A 19282-nucleotide genomic window follows, 5' to 3' on the forward strand; every position below is an offset into this window, starting at 1 on the left:
CATATGTTATGTCTTCCAACATGTTAGAACGTCTGTAAAAACTAGACACCCTCCATCCTGGATGTTGCCAAAGGCCTTATATGTGAGTTGCTCAGTCGGTGTCTTTTATAATTCATGGTGTTTCCTGTCCATCTACCTACTTCAGTAGAAGTGGGTAAATGCAGTGAAAACCAAATGCAGTGAGCTGCCACGTCAACGCACAACAAAATGAAATGCAGGCTTCCATGGGTGAGTGGCTCCCAGGAAGACTTGTTGCCACTGAAATCACAAGGAGTCTGTATTGGTCTCAAACTGTCTGCCTGTCTAAACCAAAGCAGATAGGGTTACCTCATGTAGCCAGGTGTATTGCTCCTAGTTTCCTCCAAATCTACTTATGTAGAGCTGGCCAGAGTGTACGGGAGCTGGTGCCCTTGTCGTCAACTTCTCCCCCCATGAAATGTGCACCCCTCCTGTCCAGGCTTTTGTATTTTTTAGCGCCAGCCCAAACATTAATGTTTTGCTCAACTGTGGAACCCTTGTTTCTGTCTTTTTCCTGTAATTGTGTTCACCAATTTACGCTGCGTTTTGTATGTTTTTGTCCCGTAGCTAAATGAGCTCATTGTTGGCACCGCTTTCAGATTCTGCAGCTTCTGACTTTCTGTGCTTTGTCTTCCAGCTCACTGGCTTTCCTGGTGTGTTCAAAAGGCTGCTTTCTGTCTTTCTTTTCTTCTCTTCTTTCTCCACTCACCTCTGTCCTGCGCTCCACACCCCTCTCCCTGCAGCACCGTCCTTTGACAAACGCTTCTTACTTTTTAATTCCCACTTGTCCTCCCTCAGATTAAAATGGAACTTATCTCTCATGTCAAATGTTTTATCACATTATATCAAGTGGCATGAATTAGAATCAAATAATCTTCCTGTGTACATCTTCTAGCATGACCCACATCCACCGAGAATGCCTCATACATGCATAAAGCTCACCAGTGGGGCCTCCCTCTCTCTGCATGCATGCCTTTATGAAAGTACTGAGCCCAGTTTGTCTGGGGGCACTGTTGCCCATCCAATAGGCATTGAAAAAAGACCAGCAGCACCCTCAGGTCTATGGGCAGAGGTGTGGTTCTGTCCATCTGCACTGAATTCAATTCCAAACTACAAATTTTCAAGAACCTTGTGGATTGCTCTTTTCAATGCCTAGGTTGCCTAGGTTGCCTGGGTTTTGCTTTTGTTATTTTTGTTTTGTTTTGTTTTGTTTGTTTTTCCTTTGATCAGCATCTTCTGGTTTTCAGTTTTGCTGTGTGTGTGTGTGTGTGTGTGTGTGTGTGTGTGTGTGTGTGTGTTCCTCTATGAATGTGTGTGCAAATAACCTATGATCCCTAAAACTTTAAAATACCTACTACAGAAATCTGATGCTAAATCTATGATTTAGCCTTGTCTCTTAGCTGACAAATAATTCACCTTTCTCACTTTTTGAAAAATTACAAATGCATGGAGAAAATTTTGCTTGAAGGTATTCTTGTTGAAGGCTGGGAGGCAAATGGTCTTTTGAGTGACTCTTTGTAAGGGAATTGCAACCAAATCTTCATTTAGAAGTTAAAAAGGAGCCTTGTCTGGCACAGATGGGGGGAAAACGGACTTGCCTAACTAAAAGAACACAATCACATTCCATCCCTCTGGGCTTTAATGTGAATCGATAATTAACAGAAATATTCCTAAGAATATACTTCTCAGAAGCAAGATCTGTTTCAGGGTGTATGTGGGGAGGGGTTCTTTTAAAAATTCACAACAACGTCCAGCCTCCTGTAGTAGTCCACTGAGCCAGCATCGATAGCCCCAATAAATCTCTGAGCAGCCAGCCACACACTTGGGCAGCCTAGGTTCACATTCCCCAGTTTTTATTTTCCAGTGCAATCTTTCCTCTCCAGAGCGTGTGATTTTACCGTTCTAATCATGATAGCCATGCTATGCGCTTCACCCCAACCTCATGGGCGGGGGGAAGAATCATTTTTTTAAAAAACGTATTTAGACATAATTTTTTTGGCCACTTACTCCCTTATTCTCTGAATAACCTGGTCCCCTAATTTATGGAATCTATTGGTGCTAGGCAACCTAACTGTGGTACAAAAAAAAAGAAAAAAGAAAAAGTTATTGAATCTGTCATGGATTTAAAACATTTGTCATTTAAAAACCCAGAGCTTCTCAAAATCTTCATTACTATGCAGCTTCAGTGGTTTAATTCAGCGCTTACTGTTTTTCTATAATCTAGCAGCAAATCATCAGATTACCAACATGTTTGATTATTTTCGGCTTCTGTTTCCTCAAGCATGGTGTTTATTCCTTTGCATATATGCCCTGTAAAACTCTTGTGTCCAGTAAGACGAATGGTAATGGGGATTTCGATGCAGAAGGGGTCTCCTGAAAGCTGCCATTGCACAGTTCTTATTATAATGAACTAATTCTTCAGACCCCACTCTCTGATGATAGGGGTCCTGGGACAGCTTCCTAAACAATTGGCAGAAATCTACTGAGAAATACTTGTTGATCTGAGAGATTTCTCTTCCAAATTGTTGCATTTTGATAAATGGCAGAAATGAATAATAGCAAATTAACATTTTGAATGAAGAAAAAAAATATATATCTGCGATTGTTTGCTGTTTGGGGGTTGTTGGTTCTGACTGCCGTGCCTCTCTCTCTGGTTGCCGATTCCATGCTGGCATCTGTTGTTTCAGAAGTATGTTCCGAGAGTCCTTGTTGTGTTTTAACTGTGTTTCAAGTCTTAGCTTTATTTACCTGGTAAATCCCTTGAGTTCTTGCTGGTTGGTCTTGCTTTTCTTTTCCCCCTTCTCTGTTATTGTGTAAGCTCTTACTGGAAGGCTGGATGGCTTTTAATATATGTTTGTCTATGAGAATATTTCGGGTCCTAGCTCATCATTTGTTGGCTTATTCTCTGTCTTAACAAGGTCCCTGCCTGTCTGGTGATTTCTGAGCTTGTTTTTTTTTTTTTTTTTTTTTTTTTTGCCTCCCTCATCATTGTACTTTTGGCTGGAAGTGGGTGCTTGTGGGAGATTATCAGAGCAGCATTTGGGGCTCTGTATTTGATGCTCTGTGTTTTGTATCTATTTTATTATGTAAGTTAAGAACAGACTTTCCGAATTCATCTCCACTGTTTTTTTTTAAATCAAGCATTCTATATGTTTTGTGGAGTAATGCATTTAGATATAATATTGTCTACCCAGACATTTATTATTTTTTTTGCAGTGAAAGTTTCTCCATTTAGTGACATAGCTGGTTTATATATTTTTTTCTCTGACAGTATTTGTTTAATAATATATCTTTAAGGTGGACTTCATCAATCCAAAATAATATTCTCATGAAAAAGCATTCCTCCCGAAGCCAGTCCTTGTGATGTTTTAGATGTGCAAATGAACATTTTTTTTTTATCTGCACTGTTTATTTTTTCAGGAAAAATAAAGCACAATTACATTATTTTCACTTGCTGAAAATAGTAATATTTTAATATTTGGAAACAAAATATTTAGCCATTTAAATCAAGTGACTACGGTATATGTGTAACCGTGGGTTTAAAGCATATCAATGGACCTGAATTTTTAAAGGAAAATTGTATCACTCAAGAGGAGGAAGCTTTGCCTCCTTGTCAAATATCGATGCTTTATAAAGAAAATAAAAATCGTGTATTCCAATAAGCTCCATTCTCTGAAAGTAGCAGCTAAGGAAGGGTGCTCAGGCCGGAGGAATAGCTTGAAGAGAGCGATCTCCAGTTGGAGTGTCCGTAAATCATGCAGATGGCTTTTCCTCCTTCTCTGATGATTAATTCAACATCTCCCTCAAAACAAAACAAAACCGGGGGGGGGGGGGGCAGGGAGGAAGGAAGAAGAAGAAGAAAAGGAAAAAAAACATGCTTTCAGAAATTAGACATCAGATCATCAAGGAAAGCACCTAAGATTTCAAGGTCTAAACAAAAATTAATTTATTTTCTTTCCTCCCTGTACTTCTTGAAGACACAGGCTGAGAAGAAAATCAGGATTAAAAGAGATGTGCTTAGGGTGAATTCATCTGCTTAAACCTCACGGGCTCAGGGATGAGTGATTAAAAAGCCATCTCAAACTTGGCCGGAGTCCACACTGGCAGTAATGCTACATCCGCCCCAGCTTTCTTCTGCGGCCCACGTCACTGTGGACCAGGCCCGGGAACGTTTGACTAGAGATGATACATGGATTATCTAGGTCAATTATACGCTTAATCTGCCTTCTGGGGGATTAAGCACTCACAGATAGACTCTGCCTTTGGCTTCTCCCAGGCAGTTATCAGATCAGGAAAAGGCCCCTTATCACACAGCCTTGTAAGAGCTTAATCAGGCGGCGCGGACAGATTCAGGGGGATGCGCTGCCTGGCATTCTCTGCCTTGCACAGATTTCGATTTGCTGTTCCATTTTCAAATCGAGTATTTGTTCACTTTATGTGGCAGCACAATAATTGGGTGTGAATATTTCCCTCTAAAGCGGTAATTTGAAACGTGAACCCTCTGCCTATTAAAATATGCTTGCTGGGTCTATATATGAATCTACTGATAACCTTGTTTTAATAGCCTTATTAAATTATAAGGGCCGCTATGTGTGAATATATATCAATCAAACTAGGAACCGTGCCGCTGCAGGAAGTAAGGACTGAAGACAGGCTACAAGAACTTTATGCTACTAAATCCATAATGCATGCCACCAACTTCCAGGTGAGGGAAACCGCTTGGAAAGCAGGCAGAGGGCAGAGGCAGGTAGGGCTCACCAATTCAATAGGCCGCAGTTCTTGAGGTCTGGATAGAGAAAATCAAGGTGTGTAGCATTCTGGACACCGAGAGGATGAGTTCTCTCTGCTGTTAGCAATAGCCACCGTGGATGCCCTGCATAGGAGTCCCAATGTGATGACGATAGGGCCCTGCCCCTGCCCCTTCAGGTCTGATCTGCACGATTTTAGACAGGTATGTTATCTCTCGGAGCCTTGGCTTCTTCATCTAGGTAACGGGGGTCATAATAAGCAGGACCTTCCTCGGGGCACTGTTAGGAGGGGGCGATGCCATGTCCACGCGCAGCATCGGGAACGAAGGAAGCATTCGGTAAGTGTTAGCTACCACCGTCATTATTTTCATCTTCAACACTGAAACGGCAGCCCTCCTTCTGCCCGGTTTGTCTTGCTAAACTGAACTCCGTACCTGTTTTGAGGAGTGTGAATAGCTCTCTGTTGCTTAAGATATTTACCTCAAGTTGGCTTATGTTCCTTGTTGTATAGTAGCCTGGTTCTTTCTTACTTTTGCTAAAAAACATATTTCGGAAGCAGGCAGAAGAGTGATGAGCAAGAATGATGCTTAGAAGCATGCCAGAATGGGATTGCCTCTGTAAGCTAAGTCCTGTTGTCCCATTTGCCAGCCTTGCCTCCTCTTCCCTGGGAAACAAATTGGCTTCTTAGAGTTGTAACCGTTTAAAATTTAACTTCTTGTCCTTGCCAGCCTTTGAACAAGAGTCTTGTACATGCTGGGCAACTGCCCTACCCCTGAGCAAATTTTCGCATTCTGTCTACTGACACTATCTCTCACACTCCCTGGTGCACTCAGGTGAATCAGAAACGAGCTGCCATTAATCGTATCAACAATACTGTGCCGAATTAACAACCCAGAACTGTCCCTCCAGACTTCAGCAAGGTTGTTTTAGCAGAGAACTGAGAAAGAGGAGTAATGAATACCTAATTGTTAGAATACAGTATGTATACACTGTAAACATTTAGAAAACACAGCCAAGCAAAACTAAGAACACTGAGATGCTACGTTCCCAAAACCCAGGGATAGCCAACTGGATACTCATTCTTCTAATTTTTTTTTTCCTAATTAGATTCATTATGTGCATTTTCCCAAAAGAAGTAAGCAAAACGTGCTGTGTTTAAGTTGACAATCTCTGAGTTCCGTGCCAGTATGTGTTCACCTAATATGCTGTCTGTATTCAGAACTCCCCCCTGCCCCCGCCCCGTTGTCCACCTAATATTCTTTGTAAGAACTTTGCGCGAACCAGCATCCAATGCCAAGCGACATGTGCGGGCAAGGCTGTGATGTCACATACATTTCTTTTCAACCAGCACTGGCCCTCTTTCCATGCTCCTGACTTGGTAGAGGGACCACCGTGCCAAGTGCTATGCAGACTGGAGGAGTTTATTACCATCTAAACATAGAACTGATTTGTTGAGGGGGAAAAAAAAATCAGGCTGAATTCAACCAAGTAGTTCTTTTAAACATAATTAGTAACTTAGCAGAAACCAGGGTTTTTTTTTTTTCCCTAAAGCTGTTCTCTGCATGTAAGGAGAATCTCTGAAGCTAGTTTTAAAAGAAAGGGAGTGGGGTAGCCAAATTACAAGAGAGCTACAAAGGCCAGCTTACAAGTCAACCAGGTAGTGAACACAGGGCTATGTTTTATGGAGCACATACCTACACCTGGGCTGGATGAATGAATCTATGGACATTGCCTGTTACTTCTGTGGGGAGGGGCCCAACATGTGTGTACGCATACACGGTAGGAGACCAGAGGTTGGTAGCCAATGTCTTCAGCAATGGCTCACCTCTCTTTCTTTAAGGCGTGGTCACTGCTAAACCTGCAGCGCTCCAGCTCAGCTAACAAGCTAGCCAGTGAGCCTCAGACGCTCTCCCCCTTCTGCCCCCCACCACTGGAAATACAGACCCAAATCAGTTACAGCCCTTGCAGCTTTTTATGTGGCCTCTGCAGTTGAACTCACTTGCATAGTAGCAAGTGCTTTACCAACTGAGCCTTCTCCATGTCCTACGGCCCAGTACTTCTTACGTCATTGTGGCTACTTGACTAAAGTAGGTTTCTTAGGTAAGTCTCAGATTTAATCTGGTGTTTATCAGCCTGAAATGAAGCCTCCCTATCAGTCTGCTGTTGCACTTTTCCACACTTTTCCATACTTTTCAGATCACATTTAAATTAAATTGTGACTTTATCTCTTTCATCCTCAATTACAAGGCCAGAGATCATATGCACCCATTTGCTAGACCATCCTTTATACTCTTATGTGATTATAAATGTCCAAACTGGAAAATAGATCCCTAGCCCAGCCAAGGAAGGAGACACGGTTGATCCTTTTACTTGTCTTACCTGGCTTTGAGCCTCAAAATAAATTCTGGTGTTTAAAACATCACCTGAGCCAAGCATTGGGAACATAGAAGAGATGGATTTTCCAGGAAGAATACAATATTAGGCAGAGGGTGGGGAAATGAGAAAAGAGGTGCACATGCCTCTATTAATCAGTAATTAACGTCATCTGTTACAGGAAGACACAACAGGTAGATGTGTGAATATACATGCAAAAATACTGTATAAAAAAAACCAGAATGTGTACATATGTGTATCTATCTATCTTTAAGGGAGATAAGTTATCATAACTAAAAAATACATACTAACCATACATATTTAAGTTATTTTTGTAAGTCCAGTTTCATCTTCAAAATGTCTGCCCCCTCAGCCACTCAAAGACTCAGTGGCTTCAAGCTTTCTTTGCTTCTCACTATGTGCATCTGCTTTGCACAGATTTGGGTGTGTTTACTGTGCCTCTTGCAATATGTGTAGTCTGAACCAGGTCTTCAGGCCATGAAATAAACCTCTAATGGAAGGTAGTTCTCTTCTTTTAAGATGGTAGAAGTAAGCTCTAGTAGGATGAGAGGTGAAAGGAAAAGGTAGGAGGATGCTATTGATGCCTCTAGTTCCCTGTTGCAATTGATCGCTTATGCAAATATAAGTCCCCTCTTATTTTGTGACCTCCACAATACACAATAACAAGAGATAATGGTTATTAATTCCTTTGAAATTGGAGTCTTGGGTATAGAAAGGTTTTGTTGTTGCTGCGGTTGTTAGTTAGTTTGTTTGTTTTCTGTGCTGGGGATGGAACCCAGGGCCTTGTGTGTGTGTGTGCAGCCACTGGCTCACACTGACTACACCTCGGCCCTGAAGACACATCTGTATCCCACATAATCATGAGCATTCTTCGCTGCATCCTGGGTGGCTTGAGAGTCCAGCAGGCTTGCACATAGAAAAGCCAGGGGAACATTAGTAGATTCAGATTAATTATATAAAAGGAGAGATCTCCCTCCAAAGAAGTTGAGTGAATGCTGGGGTCTTTCCTTACTAGCATCCTGACAGGTTTACATTTCAGTAGCATATCTTGAAATTGGCCTTCTAGACCCAGCTACTTTCTTCCAGGGCCATTCATTGAAAAACAAAATCTTATTTACTCTAGGGCAAATAAATCTTCTATAAAACCACTGTTTAATTTTATCCAGAGCCCGCATGCTACAAAGAGTTTAACTGATTGTCTCTGAGAGAACAGCTTTCTCTATCCAGGAAACATTTGGTGAGGACAGTTAATTTGTTTTCTTTTCCAGAGGAGAATGTTCCGTTAATCATCCTAAGAAGCCAGGCTGACTGCTCTGTTGCATTAGGGTCATAGTATCCGTGTTAACATGACCTGCACAATATTTTTGTGTCTTAGAAAAGGTTGCTCTAATTTTCTTATGGCAAACTTGTGGCATGGGAGCTGGAAGTTACCCTCATAAGCATGCTGCTTATGCTCAACTGTACATGTGCTTGTACACACACACACACACACACACACACACGTGCACCCACAAACCCATGAAGTAGCTAACACACATTCTGTGGATTTAATATCATCGTATTCTGTTGAAATGGACAAGATACACTAAGTTACTATTTCTTGTTGATTAAACCAGTGAGCTATTTTTCTCTCTGAGGCTCCATAAAGGTGAGGGTTTTCTTTCAATGTTTTACTATCAGGCTCCAAGTCAGAGTCATCACTCAAAGCTTGTTGCATTGTGTTTTGTTATTCTGTTTTGTTTGGAAGGAAGGGGTGCTGGGAGGGGGTTGTTTGGGAGTTCTGTGAAGCAGGATCTCTCTCTGTTGCCCTGGCTGGCCTGGAACTTGCATAGACCGGGTTGGCCTCTAAGTCTCAGAAATTCTTCTGCCTATGCCTTCTAAGTTCTGTGATTATAGATCAGAGACATGAGCCACCAAAGTAGCTCTTTAGTTTTGTTCTTAATGGTAGAATATAAAGCATCATCTTTAGGTTCCTGGCACTCAGAGCAGAGTCAGTGGTCCCCTAGCATCAACATCACTGGGACATTGTAGAAGCTGCATGGTCTTAGCCTTAGACCCAGAGTCACTCCGCATGGATCCTCTGGCTTTCCAAATGCAAACCAAAGTGCAAACACTACTGAGCAAATCCAATGATTCCAAACTCACTTTTCCTCACTACATCACTTTACATCAGTGGGAGAGTACTGACCTAGCATGCATGAATGCCATAAACACAATAGAAAAGGTTCTTTAGAAAAGAAGCTCATGTAACTTTGCAGTCCATCGTAGGCAGTGTGGGGCACACACTGACACATGCATGAGCGTGTATACACACATGCACACAACTTGTAAACCAACGTTTACTACTCTTACACATAATGTGCTCTGTCCCACCTGTCAAAAATACTGATAAGGAAATTTCACTTGAACAAGTTACAACCTTCAGTTTCTAAGACATTATTTAGAACAAGGTTTCTTATACTTGGCCATATTGGCATTTTGAGCTATGTAATTCTTGGTTGTGGGAGCTAGTCTATGTTCTAAAGGATGGATTCACATTCCTGACTTCTCCTTGAGATGCCAGCAGCAACCACCATCCCCCAAATTGTGACAACAGATGTGTCCATGTAGGACCACATGTCTTCTGTGGGCAAAATCACCCCTGTTGGTGAGCCACTGATCTGAAAGGAAAGAAGTCACTACAGAGTGAGCTCTCAGAGGAAGGCTGACATCACACATCCCTCTGCAATCCCACTATTCATATGAACTGATCAGTGTGATCTGGTGATGAGAACAAGGAGGAGTTGATTTCTTGTTAGACTACTTACCCAAGAAGTCCATTGTCAACCCAGAAGCTACCGCAACAGTCTGTGCTATGCTGTGGCTATGAGACACATTACATGTGAGGGATTTGGAGTGAGGATAGGAAGAACTTGTGAGATCGCTCAGCTCTGTGCCCTCTCTCACCAGCTTCCTCTAGAATGGCCTTCTTAGTTGCCAGAGGAAGGGATTGAGGCAGTGTTAGGAAGGAAAAATGGTTTTACTCAATGGCTTCTCTTTCCATTTTGAAATTATATATGGACCTTGACTAGGAAAGGAGAAATAAAAAGAAAGAAAGAAAGAAAGAGGGAAAGAAAATGAAAACGGCTGATTATTAAAGGCATATGGCTTCAATCCCAGTACTTGAAAGGCAGAGGTAGGTGGATCCCTGTGAGTTTGAGGTCAGCCTGATCTACAGCTAGAACTACACAGGGAAATCCTGTCTCAAAACAAAACAAAACAAAAAAACAACAAAAACAAAAACAAAAACAAAACAAAACAAAAATGGCTGTTTCTACCAGGTAGCATTTTGGATATTTTCCTATGTTTAAACCCCAAAAGAAAGTCTCAACTCACATCCTTCGTTCACACCAAATTCCCAGTTCAGAAGAGAACACTTCTTGGCCAACTGTTCCGCTAAACTCCTGCCAAATTGACTGAAAGTCCAGTTAGTGGAATCTGCCGGTTCACCCACAGCAGGAGGATTCCCAGGTCGATCCACTTAAAGGGCAGTGTCACCCGCCATCTTGAATTGCCTTGTCTGCCTTTGGCAGAATGTTCACTGTGACTATCCTTGGACTAAAGCCAGCCATGACAACAGAATTGTAGGTCTTATCCAAGATGGGGTTATTATTAATTACCAGATCTATGTGCCAACCATGGAAGAGAGACCCCTCTCATTAACTTCATACAGGCAAAAAAAAAAAAATACTTAAATAGGGTCTCATGTAGCTCAGACTGGCTTTGGGCTCCTGTGTAACTGATAATAACCTTGAACACTATCTCTATCTCCTGACAAACACCCTACCAACTAAATATACCTCAGCCCCCCAAAACCTCATTAAGAAAACACGTAAAGTCATCAAAATCAGAAGCCTGTCAGATGGCTCAGCTGATAAAAGTCACTGCTGCCAAACCTGATGACTTAATTTCAGCCTCCACATCCTACATTGTGGAAGGAAAACACCCATTCCTATGAGCTGTCCTCTGACCCCAACAGTACATGGGCATGTGTGCATGTACACACATGCATACAATAAAAGAAAGAAAGGAAGGGAGGGGAAAAAAAAAGGAAGGAAGGAAGGTAGGTCAGCAATGCTAAACTCATGAACTGTTTTCTAATGAAATTCACTAAATCACCTTTTAAGGAAATACCAACCCCCCCCCATTGTTGTTGTTTTGTTGTTGTTGTTATTGTTCAGAAAATATATCTTTGACCCAAGAACTCATCTGGGAATGGAGAAATCCCAGCTCTTAAGGCTTCTTCTTTGAGAAGACTAAGTCAGCACTTCCCTCTGGTGTGAGTTAGTTCTGCAGAGCACAGTTGGCCATAGCTGGACACATTTTCTACTGTTTCATCTTAGAGTTTGGGAATATAACAGTTTGTTGTGGCCAGAGGTCAGAGGTCAGATGCCGCTAAACATCTGTGCTGCTCACAGCACAGCCTCACCCCACAATGTAAAATTACCACAGTGCAGAGACTGAGAATAAATAAATAAATAAATAAATAAACCCCTGCTCTGAATGATGCCGCCACCCACACAAATCCTTTGTCTTAATAATGTAGGATGTTGGAGTTTCGAGTTTACATAAAGCATTAGCCTTAGCTCTGGCCATTTCTTCTGCGAAGGACTCTAGAGACCCTGCCTCTATAGAACACTTTACCTGGCAGACATCTCTCAAACTTGTCCCAAAAGTCCTTTTGACAAGCTTCATCATAAGCCATCGTTTTAGAGATTAAAAAATAAACACCAAAGAATCATTAGCACCTAACTTTCTCGCAGCTTGAACTCAGCACTCGCCCGTGTGCAGTTCCGTGGGGGCTCTAGTGCATACAGAGCAACTCAGATACCCTGTGTCCCAGGTTTGCTGCCCTGTTGTCACATCTGGCAGGAGTCAGTCCCCTTTTATCACGAAGGCACTGAGAACACCCGAGTTCAGTTCGGCTCCTTCCTCAGACTCATTTCCTCTTCGGGAAAAATGTGATTGGAATAAATGGACTTCCACTCTTTGGATCCAGAGAACTAAACATGACAGTACCTGTTAAGCATAGACCAACCATGGGGCCTACCACATAGAAATAGCGCTGTGAGTCATCTGTAGTTGTTGACCTAGGTGGCTTTATAGCCTAAAACCAGCCCATTACCTTATCTGATACTACAGAGGCATTAGGCAGTGATAAAGTCTGTGTTGGATGGGATCTGAAAAACCAACAACAAAATGATCACATCCATGACAGCAAGTAGCAAAAGAGCCCAGCTGTGCTGCAGGACCCCAAGCACATGACTGAGGTGGCCAAGTAGAGCGCTGGCCTACAATACATGGAGAAGCTCTGGGTTCCATCTCCAACAAAAAAGTCCATTTGGATGAAAGGGGCTGGGGCCACAGATGGCCCAGAGCTTGAGCTGGACCTGTGCATTTACACATGCCTAGGTCCAGGGTCAGCGAATAGGGAGAAGACTGCCAAAACAGCAAAAAGGAAGCATAGTTTTGCTGGGGGTGTCTTTGACTCCCCGACTCTATAACGTTCCAGTTCTGCTGCTTATTTTCTGTGCTGTGAGACAAAGTATCACCGTTTAGGCCATCCTAACCTCTCAACTGTGGGAATGACAAAAGTGTGCTCCTCCGCATGTGCACACACACACAGCCCAATGCTGTATCCTTATTAGCACCATAGACTTGGCTTTAGAGAAAGTGTGTGTGTGTGTGTGCAAGTGTTCATGTGTACAAGTGTGTGTACATGTGTATTCATACGCACATTGAGGTCTAAGACCAAACTTGCACATTATTCCTCACACTTAGGCCCTCATGTGCTTGTACGCAGGCAGTTTGGTGACTGAGCTATCTCCTGGAGCTGTTTTGTTTTTGTTTTTGTTTTGTTTTGGGGTGAGGTGGGTTGTTTTTGGTTTTTTTGTTTTTGAGAAATTCTTTCAGAACAGGCACAAGCAAACCTGACTGAGGCATGAGGACTCTGGCCACGGTTATGGACATCTGCTTTGGGAGAATTGGCTGTTCCATTAACTCCAGGGCCTGGCTTTTTAGTTTGAAAGCCTTGTTTTGTCTTTGTGCTTCTTATCCAGGACTGGGCATTAGGCTGCCTTACACAGTTCCCATTTTAGCCCTGCTTGGAGTCAGCTCCCTTCTGAACATCCTGTCTGTGGTCTATGGCAGACAGTGGTCAGGATCAGTTTTGAGAATGGCTGAATCTGGCCAAGAACAGCTAGCTGGCTCCTCAACCACTGGCCACTTTGTTCCCCAGCATGCCTTAGCTAGCCTGGGGTAGGGGTGCTACTGCCCTCTAATGGGCAGATGGTGAAAGTCCTACAGTGCACAGCCTCCCTGACTCCCTACTACACCCTCCAAAACACAGATTATCTGCCCAAATATCAAGAGTTCTGGAGCTAAAGATCCAGATTTTTAGGATAAAAGATGCTGAAGGACGTGTGTGTTTCTAATCGGTATGTAGACCCACCATGCCTTGTATTCTACAAGACAACTTCTTAGCCGTTTTTTTTCCCTCTGTAGCAAATATTGGGAAGAGATACAGTGTACCATTGTTTTCATCTTAAAACAGGAAATCCAAGGTCCAGAATTAGCTTGGCCAGAGCTCCAGATGCTGAAAGCTAGATCCCTTGCCTTAAATCAAGGGATATTTATTTGGTCTCAGCCCAGGAGCTACCAAGGTAGCCTGCCTCTTCAGGTGTCAGCTGACGAGATGCTTCTGCCCTTACTTGTTAGACAGGTACCCATGTGGCCTTGTGTAAGCTGTGCTTCTGGCATCTGGTGGCCACTTTCAAGTGTACCTTCTATTCTATTGTCAATCGTTAGTCCTTTCAAGGATATAATTATTGATTTTTTTTTTTTTACAATCATCACTTCAATTCAAAATACAATGCTCTGGTTAATTTAGTGGGAAATACATTTTTAGCTTATTTATTTATTTATTTATTTATTTATTTATTTATTTATTTATTATGGGGGTGCACATGTGTGAAAATCAGAGGACAACTTGTAGATGTCAGTCCTCTCTTTCCACCATGTAATACAGGTCATCAGGCTTGGTGGTGGGGGCAAGAACCTTTGCCCTCATGGCCACCTCACCAACTCCACTTGTTTTTAGTTAATTGAAAGACTCCTTGGAGAGCCTTTCCTGCTTCAAGCAGCTTCAAATCAGTCCCTGGGATGTCTTAGTTCTTTCTTTTTTTTCTTTTTTTCTTTTTTCTTTTTTTCCTACCTTCCTGTGCGTTTGAAGCACAGTCAACCACCTTCTCTGGCTCACTCTCATTTTCCGAGTCTCATTTTCTTATACTTAGCCCTGGGTGTCACTTTCCCATTGTGAAGATGAACAAGGAGTGAGCTCCACAGAATAGCACTGCTAGGAGGGCCCTGGCTCTGAACACAGTTCTCTCTCTCTCTCTCTCTCTCTCTCTCTCTCTCTCTCTCTCTCTCTCTCAAGACCAGGCTCAAATGCTTCAAGCACACTCTCAGTACTTTTTATTTAGTCTCCATCAGGACATTTTGGGAGGGGATGTTAGGAAAGGGCTGGTTTCTCCTAAAGCATCAAGCAAATGCAGGGCAAAGATTCCAATTAATTAAAAGTCCCAACGAATGGCTATTTTAGTGATGATAACATGATGGCATTACTTAAAAGGGTTTTTTCATGTGCATTTTCTTGGTAGTATATTGGAAATAACCATACTATTTGTTAAAGTTATTTCTTTTTAATTCTCCTAATAGTCCTAGAGGGAAGTCCCTTTGTGAGCTCTTTATTACAGATAATTTGCATTTTATTGAAGATGATAGCCATGTGTTTATTGAGTATTAGCTCTGTACCAAGCCCTAGTCTGGGCACTGGACTGCATTTGATTCCCATGTGACTTTCTTCTGTGATCAGTTTTTATAGATAGGAATTTGGACTCCTGATCGGTAAACTGCCGTCACCAAACTTAGACACCTGGAAAGTGGTCTATTTAGAGCAAACATCTTACTTTCTGACCCAAAAATAAATGAAACCTAATAGCCATGGTGTCTTACGGGGAAAATAAATGGAAATTATTTAAAAAAAAAAAAAAAAGGACAGGTAATGTTCTTATTGTCTGACAAGCTGGCAGCCTGAGATTGATCCCTGAAACCCATGTGAAGGCAGAGAGAGAGAAGATCTCTACCGTTGCCCTCTGACCCCACATACCCACACACATACCCACAGCAACAACAGCCATAAGCCACACTCTAAAGAGGAAAAGCTACATATCCCAATATGTGCTTTCCAGCCCCCCCCCCCGCCCACCCCAAACCCCCATTCTGCCAATTCTTTGGCCTGCATTCATCCACTAGGGTTCTTACCGTAGCAGTCACTGTTTCTTACATGGTGTCATAGCAGTGCAGAGAAAAGAAATAACAATTTAGTGACCCTTTGGGCAGTCATGGTTTGTTAGTCATGGTTTGTCCACAACAATGACCAGCGTTGCCCAGCTAATGAGAGAGACTCCCCTTAAAGAATTCACTCCCACCAGGGAGGGCCTCCTTCCAAATAGGAGTATGTTGTCCCTAAGGTTGAGTCTACAAACAGAAGTAAGTCTAGCACTAAAGATGGGTGACCCCATCAAAGACAACTGGAGTGAGCTGGGGGGAACTTGAGCACCATAAGAAATCTCACATAGTAGGTACTCCAAAACCCCTTCTACCCAGGCCCAATGAAGGGGTGGGTTTCGGCTTTCAGTCTACATCTCCTTGTGTACAACCTTTTATACCATAAGAATAAGGTCCCGTGTGTTACTGTGGAGAAGGCAATGGTAACACAACACCATTGCATCCCAGACAGTTGATAAGTGGTTTACCCTAGCCGCTTGAGTTCCCTAAGCAAAGCTTGACACAGTGGTATTATTAAGCGACAATACCCAAGATTTTCCTTCAAGGCCTTGTTGATTCTTTTAACGGACCCACATAGCTAAGTGTTCAATGGAGAGATGAGGTTTCACAGATTAGCAATACTTTACAGGACAGGAAAAATGTAATCCAAAATTACAGAATACTATGGTTATACAATCCCTGCATAATACAAATGAGGTTACAACTAAGTCATTACATGGCCATTATCCAATAATACCTACAATGTCAGCAGTGTGAAAATTTGTGATCAGGTGTCACCCAAGTCCTGCCTTGATTTATTTCTAGCCAAAGCTTACAATAAACAATGTGACAAGGTGATGGAAGGTGTGGGAGGAAGGAGGAAAATGAGAGAGGAGGAGAGGGTGTGTGATTTGTCTTGTAGTCTTTATGAGCTTCCCAGATAGATAGCGCTCAGCCAACTCTTGCATGTGGCATATCCCCTGGCTGGTGGAAAGGAGTCTAAATACATTGTTTCTAAAGAGTTTGTTTATTCAAAAATCTGTCCGCTTTGAGCATTCAGTTTTCCTAGTGACTGGGGAGGGGGGGGGCAACAGCTGAGACGAGCACTATACTCAGTTGTTGCAGCTCACTCCTTGCCTATGGCTTCCCAAGGCCACCAAATGGCACTGACTGCAGAGCAAGAGATGTGGATACAGACTTGAGGGAGTTCTTTCAAAGGCTTCCCACGTGGCTCCACTGAATTGGAGAGATGGAGCCTGCGTACATTTGTTGGTGCACATTAGAAATAAATTTGGGCATTCATCTAAAGAACTGGCTAAGGCGAGATGTACAAAGAGACGTCATTATGTATTTAGCCTGGTCTTTGTAAGCCTGGCCAGGCAAGGAGGTGTAGCAAAAGAAATATGTAAATAACACGACCTGCTCTGTAAAGGGAAGGAGAGCCAAATTAATCCAAGACATCCATGGCATTTTTCTACCCTCCGCTTTTCTTTTTATAACTCGAGCGACAGAACCCAATAGTCCAGCACTTACAATAGCTTACTCATTAAAAAAAAAAAGAAAGAAAGAAAAAAGAAAGAAAGAAAACAAAAACAAAAACAGACCTGACGGCCCTCACTCCCCGATTAAAAACAAAGCAAAACAAAACAAAAACAAAAACAAATGAGTCTTTGACCCTGTGTACAATATGATTATTAAATCTAACATTTTTTATAGCCAAGTTATTGACTTGGGTTGTCTCCCTTCCCCACTTCCCTTTTTTTTGGGGGGGGGAAGCTTGGGGGGGTAGACCAAGCCAATCAAAGTTAAAATAAAGTCTCTTTCTAGCAAGACTACTGTCTATAACATGTTGTTCCTTATAGAAAGTGGGATATGGTGGCATTTGCTTGATTAACTTGCTCGACAAAAGTGACAGCTGCTGTGGGTGCATGCGGATAAGCTGCACGGCGCAGTTCCGCCTTTGTGCATCTGTCAGCAAAAAGAGAAGAATAAAGAGTGAAAAGAGACAAATTGGTCCCAAAAGACACTCCATTCAACTTAGGAGGCTTGCCCCATTCAGGCGCTTGCTGTGCGCCTCAAGTACTGAGAGCTTATTCAATTTCATTCACTCTTTCGAATGAGCCCACAAGTGTTTAATTTCTTATGCTGTCGCCTCTAAGGGTGGGGGGGGGGTCGTAAAGAAGAAGAGGGAGAGAGACCTGGGGAGGGAAGCATTGACGACAAGGCAGGGTGATCCGGCTGCATATATTAACTCATGGCTAATTTATGGTTTAACTCTCTATGCCCGGGTCCTGGACCCATCTGAACACTTCAATGGGGGACCTGGCACAGGCTTCCTACCTCCTGGCTGGGGTATCCAAAACCATCTGTAGATATTGAGGGCACCCCGCAAGGTTGACTGTTTATCTTACATAAGGACAATGGTCTGAGGTTTGTGCCTTGGACAGAAATAGGGATGACTGGCACCCCCAGGGTAGAGTTTGGGTAAGGGAGCTGGCAAATTTGTTTGGTTTGAGTGGTTTTTTTTTCCCCCTTAGCCTCCCTCCCAGAAAATGGGGAGGGGGGAGGGTAAAGTCACAGGCAGTGAGAAGTAGCAAGAAGGCAATATGGTTTCCTGAGATTAAAAATAAAGCAAGAGAAAGGGCGCCATTGGAGGCAGAGCCCAGCTGCGCAAGGGGAAAGGAAAGTACACGTTGACTTTTAAAAAGCACTTTGCACTTCCCTGAGCCACAGCAGCAGAACTAGTTTCCTGCCCTCTTCATGCAGTCAGTGCCTTAGACACCCAGAATTCTCCTCTGCGGCTTTATGATGCCTTTCCACTCTGACCCAAGTGAACAGCCTCCTCTCATAGTGCAGGCTTTGCTCTGTCTCTGTCTCTGTCTCTGTCTCTGTCTGTCTGTGTCTTTGCTTTCTCTGACTCTGTCTCTCCATCTCTGTCTCTCTGTCTCTGTCTCTTTGTCTCTCTCTGCCTCTCTGTCTGTCTGTCTGTCTGTCTGTCTGTCTCTCTGCTCTCTCTGTCTCTCTTCTCTCTCTCTCTCTCTCTCTCTCTCTCTCTCTCTCTCTCTCTCTCTCTCGTTTTGTTGATATAGATTTAGTTTTAAAACTGTGCTGGACTTCGAAAAACTGCTCTGGATCGAGTTAGAGTTGCTAGATTCTGATGCCTTTGAACTCTGGGAATTGGACGGCACTTTGGATGGTGTATTTGTGTGCTTTCATCATCTGCTTAGAAACTAGCTGTGTGGTTTGACCTGAATGACTGCTCTTAGCCGGGGCCTGACCTCTTCCCATGTAATCGTATGGAAATTATGTCAATATGCAAGCTGTTTCCTCATGGTGATGATTAAAACCACCTTTGCCCAGACTCACAACTCTTTAAAGTTAATGTGAGTTTTCCTAAGAACTTTGGCTGGCAAAATCTAATGACTCGTGACTCTAGAAAGTCTAATATGCAAATAGTGAAATTAGTGCTAATGTGATTAACCATCCTTGTTTGAAAAGGACAAAAGTTGGCACCCAGTGTTATCGTTCCGTTCTGTACATGAGCTACAATCCTTATTTTAGAGTATGATTTCTATAATCATTTCTATATGGTATGCAAATTTGCATTTCAGTTGCTGACGTCAATCTGCCTGCAAATTAATGCAGTTAACTCTAAATGCAGTTCATCGCCATACCTAAGAAGCAATCAGAGGTGTGGGCAGACGCTGGTCATGAATAATCTGAAATTCTGCGCTGAGTCCTTCTTCTAAATCCTT

The 19282-nt window shown here is 42.7% G+C and overlaps 1 protein-coding gene across 10 annotated transcripts in view; it reads left to right on the plus strand.

The window, feature by feature from the left end:
• Nucleotides 1–19282, plus strand: part of CADPS (calcium dependent secretion activator) — a 438873-nt gene that overhangs the window by 400474 nt on the left and 19117 nt on the right. The gene's annotated exons all lie outside the window — the stretch shown is intronic.

This window comes from Acomys minous (assembly GCF_964271855.1).
Source record: "Acomys minous genome assembly, chromosome: 9".
In the NCBI taxonomy this organism is placed as follows: Eukaryota; Metazoa; Chordata; class Mammalia; order Rodentia; family Muridae; genus Acomys; species Acomys minous.